The following is a 24127-nucleotide window of genomic DNA, read 5'->3' on the forward strand; positions in this document are numbered from 1 at the left end:
TGATTTCAACACTTACTATGTGCATTCTAAACCTTTCCCTGTGTGGCGTTCTGTGATAAGAAACAGTCCTTCCCTCAAGGATCTTTCAGTCTAACTGAAGATATAATCCTGTAGACAAACATAGAATATCTGTGATATGTGTAACAATAAAGTGATATTTGGAGAAGCTGGTTTTTTTTTTTTTTTTTTTTTTTTTTTTTTTTTTTTTTAGTGATAGTCTTCATTATGATAAAGAATCTAACCTTGCTTTGGCAGAAGGAGTAAGAAAAGCTTGTAATTTTTGTTTATTTATTTATTTATTTATTTACTTACTTACTTATTTTGAGACGGAGTCTTGCTCCGTCACCCAGGATGGAGTGCAGTGGCACAATTTCAGATCATTGCAACCTCCGTCTCCCAGGTTCAAGCAATTCTCCTGCTTCAGCCTCCCAAGTAGCTGGGATTACAGGAATGAGCCACCATGCCCAGCTAGTTTTTGTAGTTTTAGTAGAGATGGGGTTTCACCATATTGGCTAAGCTAGTTTCAAACTCCTGACCTCAGGTGATCCTCCTGACTTGGCCTCCCAAAATGCTGAGATTACAGGCGTAAGCCACAGCGCCTGGCCTTTGTTTATTTTTAAAAGGCTTAATAAACAATTGCCCCCCCTCTGCTGGTAGAGAAAGTTGGTCCTTGGGGAAGAGGAAAAACAAGTTTGAGTGAGTATGGCATCCAGTGATGGGGAAGAAATTGCTGTTTCACTCTCTTCACTGTTTAGGCTGAGTAAACTTTAGAGTTCTTGGGAAGTTAATAGGTAAGGTGGCATAAGAAAAGCCAGTGAGAAGAATATAAATACAAGTGGAAGACAATGGATTTTTCTCAAGGAAGTGATTCAGAGGCTAATGGGAGAAATACTAGAGATGCAATTATATTCGCACCCCAGTCTGGGAAAGCAAGGTTGTATATGTTATATACTGAAGTACAGAGAAAAAAAAATGACTAACAGTGACCATGGCTTGAAGCTGAGAAGGCTCCCAAAGTACTGTAAGGTCAAAATAAGCAGCAGATTGCCTGCTTCTTGAAGGTAGGATCTGACCTAGGTCCTAGAGCTGAGCTAGATAGATAGTGACCAAGACACAGAAGCAAGGACTTTGGATTTTATACCAAGTGTAATGGAAAAACTTTGAGGGTTCTGAGCTGAAAAGAAACTGTGTAAGATTTATGCTTTAACAATAATATAAAATAACCTGCTTGCTAGGTTGATAATAGACTGTTGGAGACAACACTGGAACAGGGGGACCAATTATGAGTCTATTGCGGGATTCTAGGTAAAAGATAAGAATGTCATCATTCCAGAAGAATGATGATAATGACTTGGCCTAGCAATATGGTTATTATACAGTTATAGAAGAGCAAGAAGTTATAGAATTGGGCTGTATTTCAAAGGTAGTTCCCCTGGAGTTTGTTGATGGCTTAGATGTGGAGAGTGAGAGAATAAATGACAGTTGGGCTGAACAATGCATGAACATTTGGGCAACAGAAGGTTTGCAGAGGCTATTAAATGATTTCATTTTGCTGAACGAATGGTTTTAGGATGGCAATTAGATAAGCAAATGGAGGAGGCAGTTTGACATAAGAATCTCAAGTTTAGAGGAGAAACCTGATTGAAGATATAAAATTGGAAGTTGCCATCATATTGAAGAAATGGTATTGAAAGCCATGATTCTAGATGAGGTCACCTAAGAGTGTCAGCAGATTGGAAATAGAAGAATAGGGGAATAGAGCCTGGAATACCCTATCATTTAGAGAGTAGGATAAGGAGATTCAGCAAAATGTGGGTCAACTAAGTAGAAAGGACAGTAGAAAAATATTTTCTCCAGAAAGTCAATAAAGAAATGTTTCAAAAAGGAGGAAGTGATCAATTGTGTGAAAAGCTGCCAAGATTTTGAGTGAGATAAAAACTGAGAATTGACCATTCAATTTAGTAATAAGGACGATATTGACAACAGCTGTCTCGGTGGAGTGATGGCTTTGAAAGCCTGATAGGGATGCTTTCAAGAGGGCATGGAGAAAAATAATGCCAAAGATAGTCATAACAGACAACGGCTGCATAGGGGAGCAGAACAATCAGGAGGCAGACAAAATTAAAGATGTTTTTTGGATGGTAGAAGACCTTACAGTATGCTTATATCTAGATGAGGATAAATCAAGAGAGAGGAGAAAACACGATATAGAAGAAAAAATGACAATTACATAGTAATATCCTGAGTGGATGGGAATGGATGTGATCTAGTGCCTGAAAGAAGGATTGACCCAAGTCAGGAGTTGTGATGGCTAATATTGAGTGCCAACTTGATTGGACCGAAGGATGCAACATATTGTTCCATGGTGTGTTTGTGAGGGTGTTGCCAAAAGAGATTAACATTTGAGTCGGTGGACTGGGAGAGGCAGAACCACCCTCAATCTGGGTGGGCACCATCTAATCAGCTGCCAGCATGGCTAGAATAAAACAGGCAGAAGAACATGGAAAGACTAGACTGACTAAGTCTTCTAGCCTCCATCTTTCTCCCATGCTGGATGTTTCCTGCTCTGTAACATCAGACTCCAAGTTCTTCAGCTTTTGGACTCTTAGACTTACACCAGTGATTTGCCAGTGGCTCTCAGGCCTTCAGCCACAAACTGAAGGCTGCACCATTGGCTTCCTCACTTTTGAGGCTTTGGGACTTGGACTGGCTTCTTTGCTGCTCAGCTTGCAAATGGCCTATTGTGGGACTTCACCTTGTGATCGTGTGAGTCAATACTCCTTAATAAACCCCCTTTCATTTATCTATCTATCTATCTATCTATCTATCTATCTATCTATCTATTTGTCTATCTATCTATCTATCTATCTATCTATCTATCTATCTATCATATTAGCCCAGTCCCCCTAGAGAACCCTGACTAGTAGAGGAGTATAGTTGTTCATTATCACAGAAGTGAAAGGAGTGTCTGTGCATATAGACTGGACTGATATTTCCAGGCTATGTACATATATGATAGTTCTAGTATGTTTAAAGCTGCCACCTATTCAGACAGATCACCACCCATGCTTATCAGTTGTTAAAACTCTGTGAAATCATAGTTAGGTATAGGTATTGGGTAAGTTTATAGTTTGGGTGGTTGGAGAAGGTAGGCATTTCTTGTGGTAGTTCTGTTTGTTAGTGAAATAATCAGTAAATGTCAGCAGCTGAGAGGGAAGAAGTAACTAGAATGTTTTAAGATTTGAGGAAGTAACATAAAGTCTGAAATAGTGACCCTATAGAATGAGAGAGTGAATGAAAATGTGTTTGCATTTGGGAGAAACGTTGAAAGCACACTTGAAACTTGTGATCATAAATTAAAATTGAGATCCATAGGCATAAAAGTATATCTGTTTTTTAAATCTAGTTTTATTTAGCTCCTTAAATGTGGGTATAAAGTAGAGTGAGAGTTGGGTTTAACCAGGGTTGGCGTGTTGCAAGGATAGAGAGAGAGTTGGGTTTAACCAGGGCTGGCATGTTGCAACAAGAGAGTTGAGGGTTATAATGATGAACCAGAAATCAAATCCAGAAGTGAGGTCACTTATCATAGTGAAAAGGTGATAGGGCTTTGACCTTTGCAGGGATGATACAACTTGTGGAGTCATGTGACTAAAAGAAATACAGATGAAAGATACATGGATGGAGATTGGGTCACTTAAAAGAGAAATTTTTGAAGAAGTATGTTATCAACAATGAAAATGGCTAAGGGAATGACAATAGGAGTGAGTGGTAAATGGAGTAGAAGTGGAGTTTTAGGGGTAAGAAATTGAGAGACCCGTTTGTTGGTTTTATCAATCACCTGGACTTTGAAATCATCATGAATGAAGGTAGAAATGGAGGTGGTGGGGCAGAGAGTGACTCACAAGTCTTCGATGGATAAATGGGAGTGAACATGGTCATCCATGGATGACCTCATAGGGAAGTATAGTAGATGAGGCCATTTGCAACAAAGGCATCAGGGGATTTTAGGCAAGCTGAAGGTACAAAATCAGGAAATGTTAACAGGGAGCCTAGAGAAAGTTTAATCTTGACTCCAAAACCTGCTATAAGTAGGATGTAGGGAGAAACCATACCAGTAGCTACTTAGGACCAAGGGTCTGGAATTCCTCATTCAATGTGCTCAGTGAACTGCAGAGAATAAGCCAAAAGTTTGAAATTACACTAACTCAGGCTCAAACCCCAGCCCCTCTAGTCACTAATAGTGGACAAGTTACTTGGTAATCCCACTGAGCACAGGCTCTGTGACCCCCAAAATGGATGGAGGTGAAATGAGAAAATGTGTAGAAAGCTGCTTCCCAAATTGTGAGGCCAGTTATCAATGGGAGAAATTAATCAACGGACTTCTCCTTCTTCCTGTCCAAACATTGTTCTTAGCCACAGTTCAGGCCTCTCTCATTGATGTATATGTAATTTGTGCATTTGATCATTCAAATAATTTACTTAGCCTATTTTAAGCAGGGTCTTGTGAAGATGAATAAAGTCTGAATCTTCAAATCCCTCCAAGGTGGGGACCCTGTTTTTGATTATTATAACCCCTGGTGTGTGTGTAACCATTTACAAAACATCTTCACGTATGTCACTTTATCTGACCTCTATGTTACAGCTTTGGAAAAGGAGTTCAGAGAGTCTGACTCGCCCACAGTGATGACAAGTAATGAACCTGGGATTCCGTCACAGGGTCCTGACTCCCCAGCCACTTCTCTTGCCCCTGGGAATATGGCTATTTTTGTGTGTTTTACGAAAATAGACTCCTGTCTTATGCATTTGCCTTCTCTCTACGCTAATTTGTGGGGAACTCAATCAGTCCAAGAAACAAGTTCAGCCTTTGGAAATATTTGGAGAGAAGTAGCAGAAAACAATGGTGCTCAATCAGATGGAGTTTGTGAGATTATGTGTGAAAAAGTTTTGTGAACTGAAATGTTATTATAAAAATATAAGGTGGATTTATTTTGTTTTATTTTATTTTACTATTTTATGTTTTATTTTAAGATCTGGGATACATGTGCAGAAAGGGCAGGTTGGTTACATAGGTATACATGTGCCATGGTGGTTTGCTGCACCCATCAACCTGGGTCATTTAGGTTTTAAGCCCCACATGCATTAGGTATTTGTCTTACTGCTCTCCCTCCCCCTTGCCGCCCGCCCCCTGACGGGCCCCAGTGTGTGATGTTCCAGGTAGATCTTTTTATAGACATGATAGTGGAGGTTAGAAAAATCCAAACCAAACTAACCAGGTGACTTGGAGCCACACAGAGACACTCTCTTACCCTCCATTTTCTCTGTATAAAATGAAATCAATAATACATTCCCTGTAGGGTTGTCGTGTGGCTCAAATATAATGGACAAGAATATGCTTTTAAAATTGAAAAGTGATTTGTCAAAAAATGGACCTTAATAGTTCTGCACTTTAAAAGAAGCAGCCTCCAGACTGTCATTCCCTGGGAGCTTGAAGTGACATGCAGTACATGTGGTGGGCAAGTGCTGGAGGAGTTTTCAGAGCACATAGCCCCCCTTGGGACCCCTGCAGATACACTATGTTGGTGGCTATCCAGAGAAGAATTATTCCTCCTGAACACTGATGACAAGTGCTAAGAGATGCAGATCTGCAGGGGCAGACTGGGCCTCCAGGGAGCCTAACTACAGCTTCTGCAATAAATGGCACCATGCCCCATGTTCTCTCTTTTCTCCTGTTTATTCGATAACTCCATTCACACAAAGAGGTAAAAGACTGATAGAGATTCAGACTGAATTTGCCCATAGAGGATCTATGCTTCACTGTGGGATACAGCCTTGATTTAAATAATCGCTCCTCTAAATGTAGGCTTGAATTCACAAGAGATTAACATCAAAAGAGACATTTTGAAGAAGGGTTGGGGGAGAGCGAAGAGACTTCTGGGATCCCTGAAACTTTGTCACTCATCCTGCCTTTCCATGGTGCTGTCTCCATCACACAGCACGGATGGGAAGGGTACACAGCAGGTTCTCAGTAACTAAAAACTGCATTCATTCTTAATAAATCTTTATTTATAATCTTTAAAGAACTCTCAATAAAAGAATCAACTTTGCTGTTGATTGAGCTAATGAAACATGTTTCCAGGGTCGTTGAAAAGCAGCTTGGTAAAATTCAGGACACGATCCCTGTTGTAAATCCACTGAATGGTTCACTGCTGCATTTTATGTCCTGTATCCTGTAACAAAGTGGTCATTTCATTTTCTTTGTAAATAACTTAAGTATCTTTAATTTATTTCCAGAGCATATTGCACATTACATCTTTAAAAGTCTTTTGCATTTATTGTTCTTTTCTCTGCCTGCTTTTATGACTAAGCACAGACCACCCAAGACATTGATGCAGGATGTTGGAGAACAGTTTTAATTTTTTTTCCCTTTCTGCATTTCCTCACTTAGAGGATAAATTTGACTTTCTCTTCCCAATAGTCTGCTGTACACAGTTGAGCTTGGCACTTTTGCTGAAAACTATGAGTCATTTTTCATAAACAAGGACTGTCATAAGTACTTGATTCACATTATAACAACAACAAATACAGAAAAAGGCCCAAACTGAGTAAGTTCCAAATTTTCAGATGTTCTACAAAAATAGGGGGTGGGGTGAATCACTGTCTTTGGAGAAGTTTCTTGGCTCCATGGGTCTCATGATTTTTAATGTGTAAAATTTGTAGGATAATAGGAGTATAATAGCTATATAGCCAGCCTCACAAAAATCATCTCATGGTTATTAGGCAATATTATTTGCAGGTATGGCAATATTCTTCTACTGTTTTTGAAAATATATGTAGTTGTTAGTAGAGTCTATTTTATTTTATAGTTTATTTAAATCATTATACTTTTAAAATGAATTATTTTTCAGAAAAGAACATCGTATACACAGTGGTGAAATTAGAATGTTTTAAGTATAAGTAGGTTAATAGTCAATAGAGTAGACAATTTAATAAAGCAGTCAGACAAGACCAAGTTCAGAGCATGTTGGGGAATCATGCTTCTATTGGGAATGTGAAAGTTTGAGGAAAGTGGAAATTAAGTTTAGGCGCTTTCCATTTGTGGAATGCATCAAAGTCGGCATTGTATGATACTTACTGAAAAAATAAAAACATTTATTTATTATGTGAACTATAAACTCATATAGCTCCCTATCTGTATAAGAGTAGATAACCTAGGGAATGAGACTTCACCAACTGATTCGACAGGCTCAGATTACAGGAGAATTCAATTAATCAAAATTTAACCATCCTATGGAGGTTTCATACCACAGAATCAGAGTGCAGTGATCAACTATGGTAATACCAGGAAGCTACTGTGGCATTTTAGAGGCAACAAAAGTAGGGAATGGTTGCAGATTTACCTGTGGAATGTAACTGATTTATGAATTAACAATGTGATATTATATGGCAGAAACCATGAGTTGCTTATCTAAAACCTACTCTCTTTTTTCTTAGCAGTAGACCCCTGATATACAGAGCAGCAATGTACCCAACTAAAAAGTCTTCCAATTGAACCAAATCCCTTTAAAGAGCTCTCAAAAAAGTCCCACTCTTCTGTTGCTACTCACATATGGATATCTCTCAGGTGCAAAGAAAGTCAGGAAATGCATTCTTTTTAGTTCACATATTATAAAGTGGAAGAGGACATTGAAATCACACAGCCAAATATTCAATTTTATAAGTTGAGAAACTAAGACCTAGAAATAAAAAGTTACATTTCCTGGCTTTTTTGTAGCTACAGAACGGTAATGTTATATATCTGGTGACGATGAAATGGGGATTTGGGCCTTAGCATCTTTCCATCCTTCTTGCTTCAAATCTAAATATAATAGCTGGAGCTTCAGCAGCTATCTTCTTACCATGAGATATACTTGAACATGAAAGCCATGTGCTAAAGATGGCAGACTAGAAAGAGGAAAGGATTCAGTCTCTCTGGGAATATCAGGCAGCCTTACCCGTCACGAAACACCTGTGTCTTAACATATTTTATAAATTTCTATATTTTACAATCAATGTTTCATAAGGTTTTCTTATTTTAAATGCAGCTGAATCCATCTGAACTGATACATAGCCATGAATATAGCGAGTGAGAGAAAAAAACAGGGTAAATATTTAGATAAATTTGTATTTAAATAAAAAGGTAGATGGGAGATCTCAGAAGAATGCTCTGCTCCAGTTCTTAGAAAGAACAAAAAAAAAAAAAAAAAAAAAAAAAAAAAAAACTTATAAAATCAAAAGGAGCTGTCCATGGTCCTGCATTGGGAATTTAGGGTGGTGGGAATTTAAAAGTAATGGTGTTTATTCGGCACTTAGTGTTTTCTGTGTGCACTTTTTCCATGGGAATTTCTTGTGGCGGAGCGCTTGTCAAAGACAATTTTTAACAATAGCTACATTATTGAATACACGTTTTGTAGAAAAACAAATACAGTGACCTTGCAGTTAGAGGACTATGATCCATGATCTTTACAGCAAAGACAATCTGAGTGCCAGAAATTATAAGTATATTACTCCTGGTCATAATGTTAATAAGTAATAGATGTAAAATTCAATCCCAGATATGCATGACTCTGTAATCTGTTAACGAGTTATCACAATACATCATTGATAAACTAATCTGCATTTATTATATAACTACTAGGCCCAGTAATGCATCAGATACTGTGCAATGATTTTTAAGAATCCTGAGAGCAATATTGTAGATAATAAAACTGAAGACCATGGAGATTAGGTGATTTCATCAAAGTTAAGTGGCCAGTATGTGGGAGAGGTATGATTCAAATTAAGCCCTTGCTAACTCTGAGACTGGGACTGGGGTCTTGGATTTGAGGCAGATGCCCAGATATGGCAACTATGTGGCATTCTGGTAAGATAAGAATGACATGTCCACTGGTACTGAATCCACTATGCAGAATTAGAGGTGTTGGCATGCTGTCTGCTTGGAAAAGTTGTGCAGTAGAAGAGCACATGTGATATCAATTAGGAGAGAAGAGAGGAGCTTATCTTTGTGTGTGTGTGACAGATAACACAAAAGCTCTGTGTAGAAGAGATCACCTGGGTTGAAAATCCTAGAGAAGAAAGCCCCTGAGGTCTATAGCCAGGCTGCACTCCTCGGCCTCAGCAAGCTGCTCTTAAAGAAAGGACCATCTTGGTTTCACATTCTAAAGTCCATTTTCTAGTCTTTTCAAAGAGTTCAAAATAAATTTGAAAGCTGCTTGAATAATGTGAATAAATAGGCACTTACTGATAGATAGAAATATGTATTATACTGCAGAAATAGCACTGGAGTGGGAGTTAAGAAACTGCCTTCTGTTCCCAGTTTGCCATTTATTTCCAATGTGACCTTGGACGACTCACTTTTCTCTGGGTCTCAGTTTCTCTATTTGTAAAATAAGACATTATTAGATGAGATGACCAACTCCTCCCAGTTTCCCCAGGACTGTCCCAGCTCTAAAATGGAAAGTCGCACTGTGTGGGAGCCCTCTCACAGGGAACACCAGAATGATTGGTCCCCCTAACATTAAGGTTATGTGATGTGGATGTTCTCTTCTATTTCTGACTCCAAATTCTTCCCTCTCTGGTCTCAGGTTTCCTATCTGAAAATTCTAGACTTGGATTTACTGAAGAAGATGGAGGCCTGGGGTGACCAACCATCCTGGTTTCCTGGAGGTGATTCCAGTTTTAGCTCTGAAAGCCTCATGTTCTGGGAAACCCCTTAGTCCTGGGCATACTGGGAAATTTGGCTACCCTAAGGGCAAGGAGCCTTCCAGTTCTGCCCTCCCAGATGTGGAGCTGGCCTGGTTTATGATGCAGGCCCAGTCACATGCACTACAGTAGGCTTGACCTGACCTAACTGGCCTAATTAGCTACTGGCTCTCAAAACATTGTGAGCAGAAGGCTGGGTTGAGCTAGTTAAGAGGCTCATGATTAATACCCTCAAAGGTTCATTTTGCCAGGCAAACCCATACAAATATGTATATAATACCACAACAATCAAAGTAATGCCCTGATTTCACACATGTGTTTACCCAGGAAAAAAAGCTCAGGCAGTATTCTAATGAGAGGCTTTATGCTAAGAAAGAACATAAAGACTGACCTTTGATTATGATACAAGTTTAATTATTTTATTTATTTTTGGAAGCTAATTTTATGATTCTTAACCAAGTGGCTGATATTGGGAAGGGGAGTTGCATTAGCACTTCCAGGACAGGGATCAGTATTGGCAAGCTGGTTACCTTTAGAATTCTTTGGGGATGCAGTAGGAATAGCCTTGGATTTGGGGCAGAAAAGCAGGGATCATATACTGGCTCCACCAATTACTCAGCTTGTACCACTCAGTTGTTGTCTTTGGGCCCTGAGTTCAATGGCCCTCAATGCCCATCTGCCTATAGTGATGATAGTGCTGCTATGGTAGACTGTTTTATTGTTAAAAATGTTCCCTGCTCTTCCCTGGAGCAGGGGCATGGGTACTCCTTGTGTGAAGAAAATCCTTTTCATCAGCACTGCCTTCAGGCTTAGCTGTGTGATGTGCTTTGTCCAGTGGAGTGTGAGCAGAAGCTTTGGAAGGCAGCACCTGATGCGTATCTCTCTGTTGCATCTGCTGCAACATCTCTTTCTCACTTGCAACTCTCTGCAGCAAAGCCAGTGTATCAGTTTGCTGAGGTTGCCTAACAAAGCACCACACACTGGGTGGCTTAAACTACAGAAATTTATTGTTTCATACTTCTGGGGGGGGCTACAAATCAAAATTCAAGGTATTTGCAAGTTTTTTTTTTTTTCTTTTTTCTTAAGGCTGTGAGAGAGAATCTGTTCCATGATTCTTCCATAACTTCTGGTGGTTTGCTGACAATCTTTGGCATTCCCTGGCTTGCAGAAGCATCATCCCAATTTCTACCTTCGTCTTCACAAGGTGTCCTCCCTGTGCCATATCTGTCTCTATGTCTGAATTTCTCCTCTTATTCGGGCGATGGTCAAATTCAGTTAGGGGTCCACCCTAATGACATCATCTACACCTGATCAACAGTAAATATTCTATTTCCCAATAAGATCACATTCACAGGTACTGAGGGACAGTACTTTATCATCTTTTTAGGAAGACGCAATTCAACCCACAATGACCAGCGATGGTCCAGATAGAGCTGCTCCGTCAGCCGGAGTCCTAGATTGAAAATACTGTGGAGCAGAGGCACAGCCAACCCACATTGAACATGTATATGAACAAGAAATGCATCTTTATTGTTGCAAGCCACACTGATTTGGGCATTTTTTTTGCTTCAGTAAAAACAAAAATAACTTTATGATATGATGATGAAATGAAATTAGATAAGGCACCTGAAAGAGCTGACTGGCATATCCCTATATGGGAGTGAGGAGTAGTGCTGATCGTTTCTTCCAGCTTCCATTCCACATTGTAATGGAATTCTGTCTTGTGTTGTTCAGACTCCCCTATTTGAATAGAAAAAAAAACTGTCCAGGTGTGGTGGCTCATGCCTGTAATCCTAGCATTTTGGGAGGCCGAGGTAGGTGGATTGCCTGAGCTCAGGAATTCAAGACCAGCCTGGGCAACACTGTGAAACCCCGTCTCTACTAAAAGAGAAAAAATTAGCCAGTCGTGGTGGCATGTGCCTGTAATCCCAGCTACTCGGGAGGTTGAGGCAGGAGAATTGTTTGAACCCAGGAGGCTGAGGTTGCAATGAGCCACTGCACTCCAGCCTGGTGACAGAGTGAGACTTAGTCTCCAAAAAAACAAAACAAAACAAAACAAAACCCCACTAATTTCTGACCCTGGCTCCATCATTTCCTGGATTTGAGCTGGAGCTGTCTCTTCTTGATTCTGAGTTCAGTTTCCCCATCTGTAAAATGAGGGGTTTGTACTTTTCATGATTTCAAAGACCCGTTCCAACTCTGATGTTGTGTGTTGTGCTCACATTCCTCACTGTTTGCTGGATGGGTTAGATCTCCCTGGTTTGGCTCAGAATCATTTAACTGCTGAATGTGTGGCTTTTAGAGGCATGCTGCTTTTTGAAGGGCAGCTGTGGCTGAATAGCTAATGGATTTAATCAAAGAGGCAACAAATACTGCCTCATGAAGATAGGACTGTGTTAAAGAAAAAGAGTTATTTCAGAACGCTCCATCCCAGGAAATGAATGGAATTGTCTGCCTGAGTCAGAGTAGCTGCCGAATGCCTGCCGCAGTGGTTGGGGTTTCTTTGAAGAACAACTGGCTCCCGGAGACGTGGCCTAGTGTGGTCTGCCAAAGAGAAAATAAGCAGTCTTCTAGTGCTCAGCCCTAGGGCAACCTGAGAGAAGTATCAGCACTGATTCGAATGACCTTTATGACTTTGGGCAACTCAGCTTCTGTAAACCACAGTTTGCTCATCTGCAAAATGGGGCTAAAAACAGATGCTCACCAGAACCACAGGAATACAGGTACAGGGAATGGTCTTGAAAAATTGACAGTTTGCAAATGCTATTTTTAGAGGAATACATAGTAAATGAAGTGAGTTTTGGAATAAGCTATAGGTTTTAATCCCAGATTTCCCTCTTACCCTGAGCAAATGAGTTAACGCTTCAGAGCTCAAGTTTACTCATCTGTAAAATGGGGATAATTATTCTTACCCCATAGCGTTGTTGGGAAGATTAAATGACATTACATAAGTCCCTTAACAGAGCTCACTACACAAAACAAATAATGAAATTTTTACATTTTATTGACTTCTGATAGACTTAAATGTAACACATAAAATTAAAATTAGAAAGGAATTTTTGACATTTTCAAGTACCTCATTTTACAGATGATAGCACTTAAATGCCAATGGAAATTGAATGTCTTGCCCAAGGTCACACAGGTATTAAATTACACAAGTGAGATTACAACCTAGGATTCCTGATAACTCTTTTGTGATCTTTCTACACCAGTGAATATATTTTACTCTAAAAAGACAGGGTCAAAGGGGCATAACACATACAAAATCCGGACATGGGAAACCTAGGCCTTAGCTTAAGTCTCTTTTACATGTCACTCCAGTAGGTTGAGTAAAAGGGATTAGCCAATAGGAGAAAGTTAGAACTCCTCATGGGGTTGTGCTGATAGTTTACTTTGGTTCTAGATTTAATCTTCATGGAAATGTGCATTTACTTTGTCACAGAATAAATATTTTGTGATTTTTTAATGTTCCTTCATGTTTGATCTCTACCTTTGAGATTTTGAAACATTTCCTCAATATTTGGTAGGTAGGCAGGTATAGGTTAGGGCTAGGGTTACAGAGGATGTTACACCCAGCTGGGACAATTTTTGTGAGGGACCTTCACAAAGGATTTTGTGCTCTCTTTTCCCAACATCACCATCTCCCCAATTCAACTCATTATATTCTGAAAGTCTCTTTTATGAAATCTATGCCTTTGTAGGGGACCCTCCAGAAATTGTTAAGGCAGTCTTTACTTTGGGTGGGAATGAGGTTCCTATCATCCATGATAGGAAATCATGATAGGAATGATGATAGGAAATCATGTTCATGCTCTTTCTCTCCTGTATGCCCAGCTGGCTCATGTGAAAGCATCCACCATTTTTGGAAACCTAGGGGAGAAAATAACTACCATTTTCTCCACTTGACTCTCTCTGACTGGGAGGAGAAGAGATCCACCTGATTAATAGAATTTGGGGACAGTTCCTTGGAGATGCATGGCCCCTCCTCCTCCACTCTCTCTTGCTGGCAAGATATGTGTGTCTTCAACTTCTCTTCCATGTGATAAATGACCAGGACAAGCTCTGCCATGGGATGGGGTGCCCTAGATTCTCCTGAAGCTCTGTATGTGACTAAGCAAGTAAAATCAACTGTAATGATGGAGTGGGGAAGGAGTTGGCAGAGGGGATATGCTACAAAACCTATCTTGGCCTCTAGTCCAAATCAACTTCTCTAGTCCAGTTTTAACTGAGATCAAGCTGATATCTTCATCCTGGCTCCTGTACTGTATATGTTTTTCAATGGATTCAGAACCAGATGGGGTGAACCTATTCCCAAGTAGAATATCTCATCGGCTCCTAGTTTTCTTTCTTTTTATTTATTTATTTGTTTGTTTGTTTGTTTATTTGTTTATTTATTTATTTTTTGAGATGGAGTCTCATTCTGTTACCCGGACTGGAGTACAGTGGTGCAATCTCGGCTCACTGCAAGCTCCACCTCCTGGGTTCACGCCATTCTCCTGCCTCAAACTCCTGAGTAGGTGGGACTACAGGTGCCCACCACCAAGCCTGGCTAATTTTTTGTATTTTTTTAGTACAGATGGGGTTTCACCATGTTAACCAGGATAGTCTGGATCTGCTAACCTCATGATCTGCCCGCCTCGGCCTCCCAAAGTGCTGGGATTACAGGGGTGAGCCACCGCACCTGGCCATCAGCTCCTAGTTTTCATTGAAATATAGTTTAAGAGAGAAAGCTTTCCAAGTTTATCGAGATTGCTATATTAGTGATTTCCCACATAGTCAAATAACCCATTTTAGGCAGCTGTGACATTTTATAACTGGGAGGGTAGTTAGATATGAACAACAGCCCAGGTAGCTTAGAGATTCACCTTCCAGTTCCCACTCCCTTTGAAATTTCAGCTCAAGAAAACCTTCTCTGGTTCCTTGAACAACACAAGCAAGCTTCTGAGACCACAGTGCCCATTCACTCTTCCTCAGTGGCATTAATCATTCTGTCTTGTCATGGTTGGTTGTGCCTTTCCCTCAGTGACCTTCTGTGTACCTGGGTTTACATTCAGCAGATAATAATTTGTCTATACATCTTAGTTAATATGCAAATACAGACAGTGGGCATTTGGATTAAAATAGATATTAGAAGAGGTAAAAATCACAAAAGAGACTAGTAAGGCAAATAATTTCTTATCTAATTAGGAAAATTATAATATATTGCAGTTGACTGAGTAGTTTAGTAGTAGTCCAATAGGGAATCCAAGTTTGTTCTCATTCTATGCAACAGTATTAGATATTTTTCTCACTTGGAATACAGCCATTTTAGTTCAAACTTTTATTTTCTCTTGTAAACCCTCCTCAGCTACTTCTATACCTACTTGCCCTGTGTTGTAATCTCTTCAACTATAAGCAAAGTAAATAAGTTTAGAAGTAAAAATGTTAAGAGGTAGAGTTTTAGAATTTAGAGATTAGCTGGTACAGCCCTCTCATAAAATACATGAAAAAAGTAGGACTCAGAAAAATGAATTAACTCCCAAACATGCCAGTAATCACTTTACACCAGACTAGAACTAGAGCCCTGTTGTTTAATATAAAACAGCTCTGACTTTGTTTTCAGTCATAATATTTTTATTCAGTAATAGAAACAGACTTAAAAAAACCTGTACCAAAAAATAACTCGTAAATTTCTCCTTCTACATTTTCCTTTAGCCTCTTTTGACTCCATCAGTTCATGCTGAAAGCCTTTCAGATATTTACTGATTCAGCCAATAATTGTTTGTGTACTGTGCACTACTGCTGTAATCCATAGGAATAGAGAGAAAATTAAGACCTGGTCCCTGCCATTAAGAAAACCATGGCCTTGATTATGTACACAGATAACTAGCAAATAAGGTCCTAGGATATTTGCAGGATGCTAGAGGTGTATAGAGAATGGGGGTACCTAGAGTGATTTAAAAAGCCAGGGAGGACTTCCTGTAGGAGGCAATCTGGAAGGTAAAGTTAATTAGCCAATTAAATGGATACGTGGGGACTGAATGATGACAGAATACTTTAAGAGATAACAGTGTGTTTGAAGGCATAAAAAGTCAAAGAGCACCATATAACAGCAATGTTGCAAGTATTTCAAGATTGCTAGAACATAGCATGTGAGGATAGAATGTCCTCATTGAATTCAAATTCAGCTCAAACACTTTTTATAAAAAGAATAATGACCTATTCTCACCTCCTCAGGCACCTCTTTACAAGTTTTCATTTGCTTCATTTCATTATAGTTAAGTTTATTATTTTACATGTTATATATCTGTGTGATGTACATGTCCTTAGAGTCTGTTTTTTTTTTTTTTTTTTGGTCTGAGCCTTGAAATTCCTCTGTTGGTAGAGTGAATTATTGAACCTTCACTGTTTCCTGTATCCATGCCTTTTGCTGTGTAAATTTGTAGTTTGCTCCACAAAAGACAGTGTATTTCCCTCTGACTATAGGCTTGGCCATGTGATTTGTTTTCACGAAAGGGCTGTTGGTAGATGTGATGTAAATATGCGTGTGCAATGGGCCTTGCCCTGCTGCCCCTCCATCACTGCCATGAGATCTTCATCTGCTCTCCACCAAGTAACTACGTCACTTCATCCTGCACCCAAAAATTAGACACTTAGAGCAGATCTGAAGATCTACACCAGCTGGACCCACAGCTTGAAAACCAGCTGTTCAGGCAAGCCCAATTGCTATCACTCCAGCTGACCCATAGATGAGAAGCAAACCCAGCTGGATCAGCAGGGCCACTCACATCTGACTCACAAGTGAAAAATAAAGGCTTATGTTTAGATGCCACTAATTTGGGGGTTGCTTTCTGGACAGAAATGGTTGAAATGCCCTCCATTTCAACCCTTGACCTACATTGTCTAAGGAATGGTTGTGCATTGTTTCAAAGGGTCTACACCTAGGTGACCGGGCTTCCCATCAACCCACTCATTCCTTGCCATGTCTGTCTCTGTGAATCATTCTGTCCATCCCCAGGGTTCCTTCTCTCAGGAAACCCTACTCTAGATACCTAGGGAGAACAGAGATCATCCATGAAGCTCATATGCCAGCTGAGGAGACAGGAAGTAACATTACATACAGTGAAATGTGGGAGACCTGTAGAAAGTAAAATGTGGAACAACTAGGGCTAGACTGGGCCTGGGATGCATAATCCAAGCAGCCCAGACTGTCCTGGGAATGTAGGTGGGACCTGGGCTCTTTCAAATGGATGATTACAAAAGCTAAAAACTGTAAGAGAAGGTAGAGAATGGGACCAAAGCTATACACACAGGGAAACGAATAATAGTGAATAATTTCATTATTGAAATTATTTGAATTATTTAAATTATTATTGAGCTCATCTTCTTTTACTGTTTCTGTTATCTTTGTGATATTAAGCACAGAATTTACTTCTTAATATTTTATCTATCTGATGCTTAATATTTCATTTGTTAAGTGATGCAAATTCTTACAGACCACCAAAATTTAAAATGGCTGCATGAAATAATAGATGAATACGTACTTTGGAAACCCCACCAAATATATACAATTGTAAGAAGTAATAATTGTTCTTATTAAAAGGCTTAAAAAGCATTTGGAAAAATATATTAGAATTTTTACAAAGTTAGATATTATTGTTACTAAATTTAGTTTTAAATAATGCCTTCCCATATTAGTGCAGTACTAAACTGTTAACACAACCTTTTCTCATCCATTGTTCAATTTGATCTAATCAACATCTAAAGAGCACCTAGTGTACCTGGAGAGAATGGCAGCAGAAAATCTATCCTACTAATTCTCCTAGGAATGGGGAGGACAAGAGACAAAGTTTGTAAACAAAGTCATCTGTCATTGCCTGATAATGTAAAATTTCACCACTCATCTCTAGTCAACCACAGCACGTGGGTACTTATAGAGTGAGTGTGAGGGATGGAGAAGGATGGGATTGGCAGTATAAAATAATCACTCTTGGATTGAGTATTTGCCTCCCTTCCAGACATAGAGAATGAATATGCTTGAAAATGATATGTGTCTTAATCCGCACCCTTCTCCCCCACAAGATGACAAGATGTTAAGGCCTGTCTTTAAGATTTATAGGTGATAACAGTTAAAACAATTTAGGGTATGTTAGTAAGTTATAAATGAATTCCTATTAAACTTTACCAAGAAGAAATTATACAGATTATTATCTCTTATACCGATAGTGTAACATTAGGTATTAATAACAATAGTTGAAAAACACTTTTAATAATGAAAGCAAAGATATACTAATTAGAAATTATTTAAAAGCGCTATCTAAACAATTTCTATGTTTATGTGGAAGTTAAAGCTGCAATATGTTTATTATAAGCTTAGTAAAAATAAACTGTAAGAGAAGCTACAGAATGGCACCAAAGCTATATACACAGGGAAATGAATAATAATGAATAATTTCATTATTGAAAACATCAAAATGAATTAAGTTAATTAAGGATGAACCTTATGAAATTTTAATGTGTAGGAATAACAATAAAATCAAATTGCAGGAAGAAAGGGCAAACAGGGATTTTAAGCTAATGCATTTATACAAAAAAGAGTAGCATTGAAAAATTCAAAATACAATTTTTAATTTTGTTTTGAATTGAGAATAAGTCATGGAAGCTCTATACTAATACATTTGACTATCTCAAAACAAAACTAATTTTTTAAATGAAAACATAAACAATCAAACATGTTTCAAGAAGAATGAAAAACCTGAATAAAACATGTAATTTAAAACATAGTAGAAAACTTATAATATGGAATGACCCCAGGAACAGGCAACGTTAAATATTTTATGGTGTTATGGAATAATTCTCATGTTATTAAAGTTGTTTCAAAGCCTATAAAAGGCAGAAATGTTCAGAAATTTATTTCACCAAAATGTGACAATGATAGCACAGAAGGAACAAATGTCTCATTTGTAATTTTGAAAATAAATGGGAAAAACTTTATGAAATGCCAAGAAATGACGATCCAGAACTGTATTTAAAGATTAGTATACTACGACTATGTAGGTTTTATTCGTGAAATAAAAGGCTGTTATAAAATTAGTTGTATTATTTTAATACATGTTCATGTATTAGAGAAGGAACATTTCTAATAATCTCAAAAAGTATGAGAAATCATTTAATGAAATTATTACCCATTCCAGATTAATGGAAAATGAAGAAATGAAAACACATATAATGGCAATGTGTAGTGAACTGGAAATTATAAAGACACTTCTTAAACATTATAAAGAATATCTAAAATCAAGAACCAACCGCATACTAATGTTGAATAATTAGAGACATTCCAATTAAAATCAAGTGCAAGTCAAAGTCCTAAAAGCCCATTATCACAACCTTTCAAGAAACTTTACACCATTCAGTAATACATGAAAGCGACATAAAAATTTCAGAGATTACAAAGGAGAACTAAAATTATCATTGGCAGAAGATGACATGTTTGCCTATTTAGTACATCCAAGAGAGTCGATTATCCAGGATATAAAAGAGAATCAGCAACCTGTTTGAACGAATACACAAGTTAGTAACATGGCTGGACTTTTAAAATATAAAAATGAACTGCTTATGTAGGTACCAGATATGACTAGATAGAAATTATAGCAGAGAAAAACAAAATAGCAACAGACAAAACACTGGTGAACCTCTACAAGACCCAGGAATAACAGGGAACATGAAGATCTGTTTAAGAGGATTGTCAACTTTCGTAGCAGAATGTGAAGGAAATATGAGTAAATGGAAAGGCATTTCAGGTCCTCAGCTGGGAAAATAAAACATTTTAACTAATTTCAGGTTTAATTATATTATAATTTTAAAAATGTGATGCATTATATTTTAGACTTCAATGTAGTTCTAACCTAAGAACAAATAAATAGCAAAGCAAGTTTGGAGGTTGTGGAAATCTTGAGTGTTTTTCCTACCAGATGTTAAAACACATTTTAAAATGACAATGATTAAAACAATGTACTGTTACTGACTTACTTGAACAGATGGCACACACAAACCGGGTGACTTGAGGAGAATTGGATAAAGGAACTGTTTACAAAAGTGTAGGCAGATTTTAGAGAAACGACTAAGGAATTATGCAATACTCCAGGCCAACCTTAGACCTGAAAGGTGGTGAGGAGACAGGGGCAGTCATAAATCCACTGATGGAAGAGCAGTGGAAGACAGACACCTGGCAGGTGCTGAGCCCTTCTAGAGGGACAAACTGCCCCACAGCCAGAAGGAAACCAAGGCAAGAAATGCTCCAACATAACTTACCTCCTTCCCCTGTCTCCTGTGATGTATCTCACTGGTCAAATCCAGCCAGAAGCCAGAGAGCAAAGCAGTCTGTGGATGTAGTCCCTAGGCATTAGCAGACAGGGGACAGATAAGAGTGGACATAGTGGTTAGATCCAGAGAATGCATCTCAAATAACAACAGAAAATAGCCCACAAAATGCCAGAATTGACAATAGACTAGATTAGATAGTCCAAATATATACTCTAAAATATTATTCAGTCAACAAATATTCAATGCATAAGAACATTAGTGTATTATAAATCAATAAAGAAAATAGGATTATTCAATAAATGGCGCTAGAAAATTGAGCAGCTCTTTGGGAAAATTAGATTAGTGCCTGTGCAGGACTGTACAAATAGACTGATTCAACACCCACTCCCACCTTTTTCCAACTTGGCTTCTTGTACCTAGAAGCTGGGAAGCTTAAAACCACAAGCTATACAACACAATGGATGAGAGCACAGATTGAGGAGTCGGACGGCCTGGGTAAAAATTCTAGGTCTGCCATCCAATAGCTTTGTGATATTGGGTAATCACTTAACTCTGTGTCTCGGCTTCCTTGTATGCACAATGGGATAATAACAATATCATTTCAAAGGATATTGTAAAACTTAAATTAGATAATATCTGTAAAAGTCCTTAGAGCAATGCATGGCATGCAATAAGCATTGCATAGTGTTAGCTTTATTACATTTTTCAGACACGGATTTTGCTTAGGAGATACACATCTAGATGTGTATCTAAGAGATACCAGTTCACTACACATTCTCTGCTCATTGGAAGGCAGAAATGGACACCATGAAGTGATAAGAGTGCCCCAGGAAACTGGGTCTTTTGGTAGAGATATTTAACTGTTCTGGGGCTGCTAAAGTGGGAGTTCTTCTCTCCAGTCCCTAGCATGCAGCAGTAGTGGGTTTCCCCTAAAATACTCACATGGGGTGTTTGAAGATTTCTTGCTCTTGGCTGTGTGGCATCCAAGTTTTGTGCCCTTACCCTCCTGATAATTCAGTAAATTAACTTAAACTATGTAATAAATCCCTCTCACCTTAAACCAGCTAAAATAGATCCATAATTCGACCACTAAAGATCCCTGCCTTATGCCGAAATAAAACCCAGAAATTCAAATACTTGATTGTAAAATTAAAGCATTTAACAATCAGAGAATAAATGTGAGCTCTTAAATGACTTCAGCGCTTGGGCAAAAATTATTGTAAATATAAAGATATTGGAAAACATCTTGAGAGATTTGATCACATTCTTTATATATTTTATAATTTTATATTATGATCCTTATATATATTTATATATGTTTATATATTAAAGATCAGAATTAAAATACATATAGAAGATCAAGAAGAAAATTTCCACATGAGAGTAGTCATACTCTTAACATACTAGTTTTTATATACATCATTATAAAAATACTAAAGCAGCAATATAAATAAATCCAGAAGACATCATCAAATAATTATATTAAACACATTTATATTTAGGCCAGGTGAGGTGGCTCACACCTGCAATCCCAGCACTTTGGGAGGCCGAGGCAGAATGGCTTGAATCCATGAGGTGGAGGCTGCAGTGAGCCATGATCATGCCATTGTGCTCCAGCCTGGGCGACAGAGTGAGACTCCGTCTCAAAAAAAAAAAGAAAATGTATACATATATATGTATATATGTGTATATATATATTTAATTATAATTTACAATCAACTTATATTTAAATATAATAAACATATTCCAATAAAGATATATAAAACATGTGTTTATTGGTAATTTTAAAATGCAAATTAAATGTAAAATATCTTTTTTTTTTCCTTTACCAATTTGGTAAACTAAGAAAAAGAATTAAAGGATTTAATTTTTATCCTGGCAAAGAAGGTAGTGAGGAAGTACATGCATTCTCTGTTGGTGGGAACATAGATTGGTGAAATCATTCTGGAGGACAATTTGGTAACATTTACTGAGGCTTTATGCATCCTACTCCTGGCTCTAAAAGCCATGCTTCAAGCTGTGGCTGGTACATAGAAAACAGCTTGAAAACAAAATCTATTTCAGGGACTTGCCCACGGCCACTCCCATCTATTCCTGACTGCTGCTCTCTGCAACTCTCTCTTGCCACCCAGTTCCAGCTTCAAAGACCACTTTGGATTTGAGAGCTTTTGAACCCTCCTTTAATGCCAAACTGTTCAGACTTCTCCGGTCTCCAGATTGGATTTTACACCTCACCCAATCTGAGATCCCACTCTAGTTTCCCAGTGTCTCCTTCAGTCTCAGAATGAGATCACTCCAGTTCTCCCTAACAAGCCCAGCCACAGGCTCCACTGGCTGGCCCTGCCCACGCTGGCTCCTTCACCTACATCTCTCCTCGTCCTTCTTCAGTGAATATTTAAACAGTCCCCAACTAGATCCACGGCTGATTAATTTTTGTCAAATGCCAAAGTTAATATATACGTTTTAGAATAAGTATAATTGAAAAGGCTCCTTACATGCTACATAGTGTTTTTCCTTTATTTGATATTGTTGTATGTGACTGAACCAATTATATGCTATCTCTTGTTGGCAACTTTCAACAATATAATTTCTTTGACTATATTTTCTGTAGCTTTGCTCTAAGCTTTTAGTGATTCTCATTCTCCTCAAATATTTTTGGATTCTTCCTGCTCCGGGGAAGTAAAATTCCTCTCTTCTCATTTAAGAATCAATAGATTGTGTGAGTCATGGCTTTAGCAATTTTGAAACTTCTTATCTTCTTTTTCTCCAAGTTTTGAGCAAAATATGAATTGTCTTTAAATGGAGAAAAAAAGGGAAAAGCCACTTTTATATTCCTTCTCCATTTCTTGCTGTATCTCCACTTAATATGTGCCATTTTGTAACAGTTAATTCTCTTTAGAAATCAAAATGAATTTTGAAAAGATAGTGAATGGGTTAGATTAAATGGCAAGTAGAGTCAGCCAAACAGGGATCTTTACTTTCTCATTTCAGCATCTTAATAGCCTTTCAGAAGTATTGTATCGACTGTCCTGGGGGAGAGGCAGCCGTTATGTATTTATCTGAAGATCATCCACTTTACTAGTTTAAATAGGATAACAGTCCCTTAGGCGTGACTTACCTTACCTTCTTAAATGCTTAAAACACACACACACACATACACACACACACCCTCCCTGGTTAAGATTATTATTTTATTTTATTACATTTCTCATTTTTCACTATAGCTAGCCCAGATTTGTGCTTGTCTTAATTTTTATTATGCTTAAATATAATCCACAAGCAAGATGAATAAATGTTAGAAATAATTTGCAGCCCGAGTGCAGAAACAGGGTTTGTTCATTATTTCTAGAGGCATAAAGTTTCATCAAAACATATTTGTCAAATATCTTCCATGTGACACTCACTGGAGGCATTCAGGGTCTTAACAACACTATTGATGAACACAGGGGTGGGGAAGAGCATGTGAAATTTTAAAATGTAGTAAGTGTTACCATGGTGATATGCATAGAATGTTATAGAACCTTATCAAAATGGAAGGCAGTGATGCCAAACATTCCTGGGAATTCTGCAGGGCTGTAGAGCTGATGTTTGGGGTTGAATGAATAACAGGAGAAATCCATCTAGATAGCAGAAGAAGGAGTTTACTAATGAGGGTGAGAAGCTGGAGAGTAGAACTGGCAGGAGACATGGGTGAAAGGCAAAGAGGAATGAGATGTATTGGAATAATTGATAGTAATAAGTGCAACCTCTTGAAGGGCAAACTAGATGCACAGCCAAACGTGCCCAAACAGTTTTATTCATTCATATCATTTTCGGAAGCCTATTTCAAAGAAATAATGCTAAATATGGGAAGAAAAAAAGTACAAAGCTATTTATAGCAGGCTTTTTTTTTTTTTTTTTTGAGACGGAGTCTCGCTCTGTCACCCAGGCTGGAGTGCAGTGGCGTGATTCAGCTTACTGTAAGCTCCGCCTCCCGGGTTCATGCCATTCTTCTGCCTCAGCCTCCTGAGTAGCTGGGACTACAGGCACCTGCCACCATGCTCGATTAATTTTTTGTATTTTTAGTAGAAACCGGGTTTCACTGTGT

General features: G+C 38.3%; 1 long non-coding RNA gene across 1 annotated transcript in view; it reads right to left on the reverse strand.

The window, feature by feature from the left end:
• LOC117062709 overlaps positions 1-24127 on the reverse strand; it is a 57191-nt gene that overhangs the window by 20649 nt on the left and 12415 nt on the right. Inside the window, exon 2 of the long non-coding RNA XR_004428502.1 lies at positions 20029-20112. This is a non-coding gene — a long non-coding RNA (uncharacterized LOC117062709). The remainder of the gene's footprint in view (positions 1-20028; positions 20113-24127) is intronic.

The sequence above is a fragment of the Trachypithecus francoisi genome, unplaced genomic scaffold (genome assembly GCF_009764315.1).
Source record: "Trachypithecus francoisi isolate TF-2019V2 unplaced genomic scaffold, Tfra_2.0 Lachesis_group17, whole genome shotgun sequence".
Lineage (NCBI taxonomy): Eukaryota > Metazoa > Chordata > Mammalia > Primates > Cercopithecidae > Trachypithecus > Trachypithecus francoisi.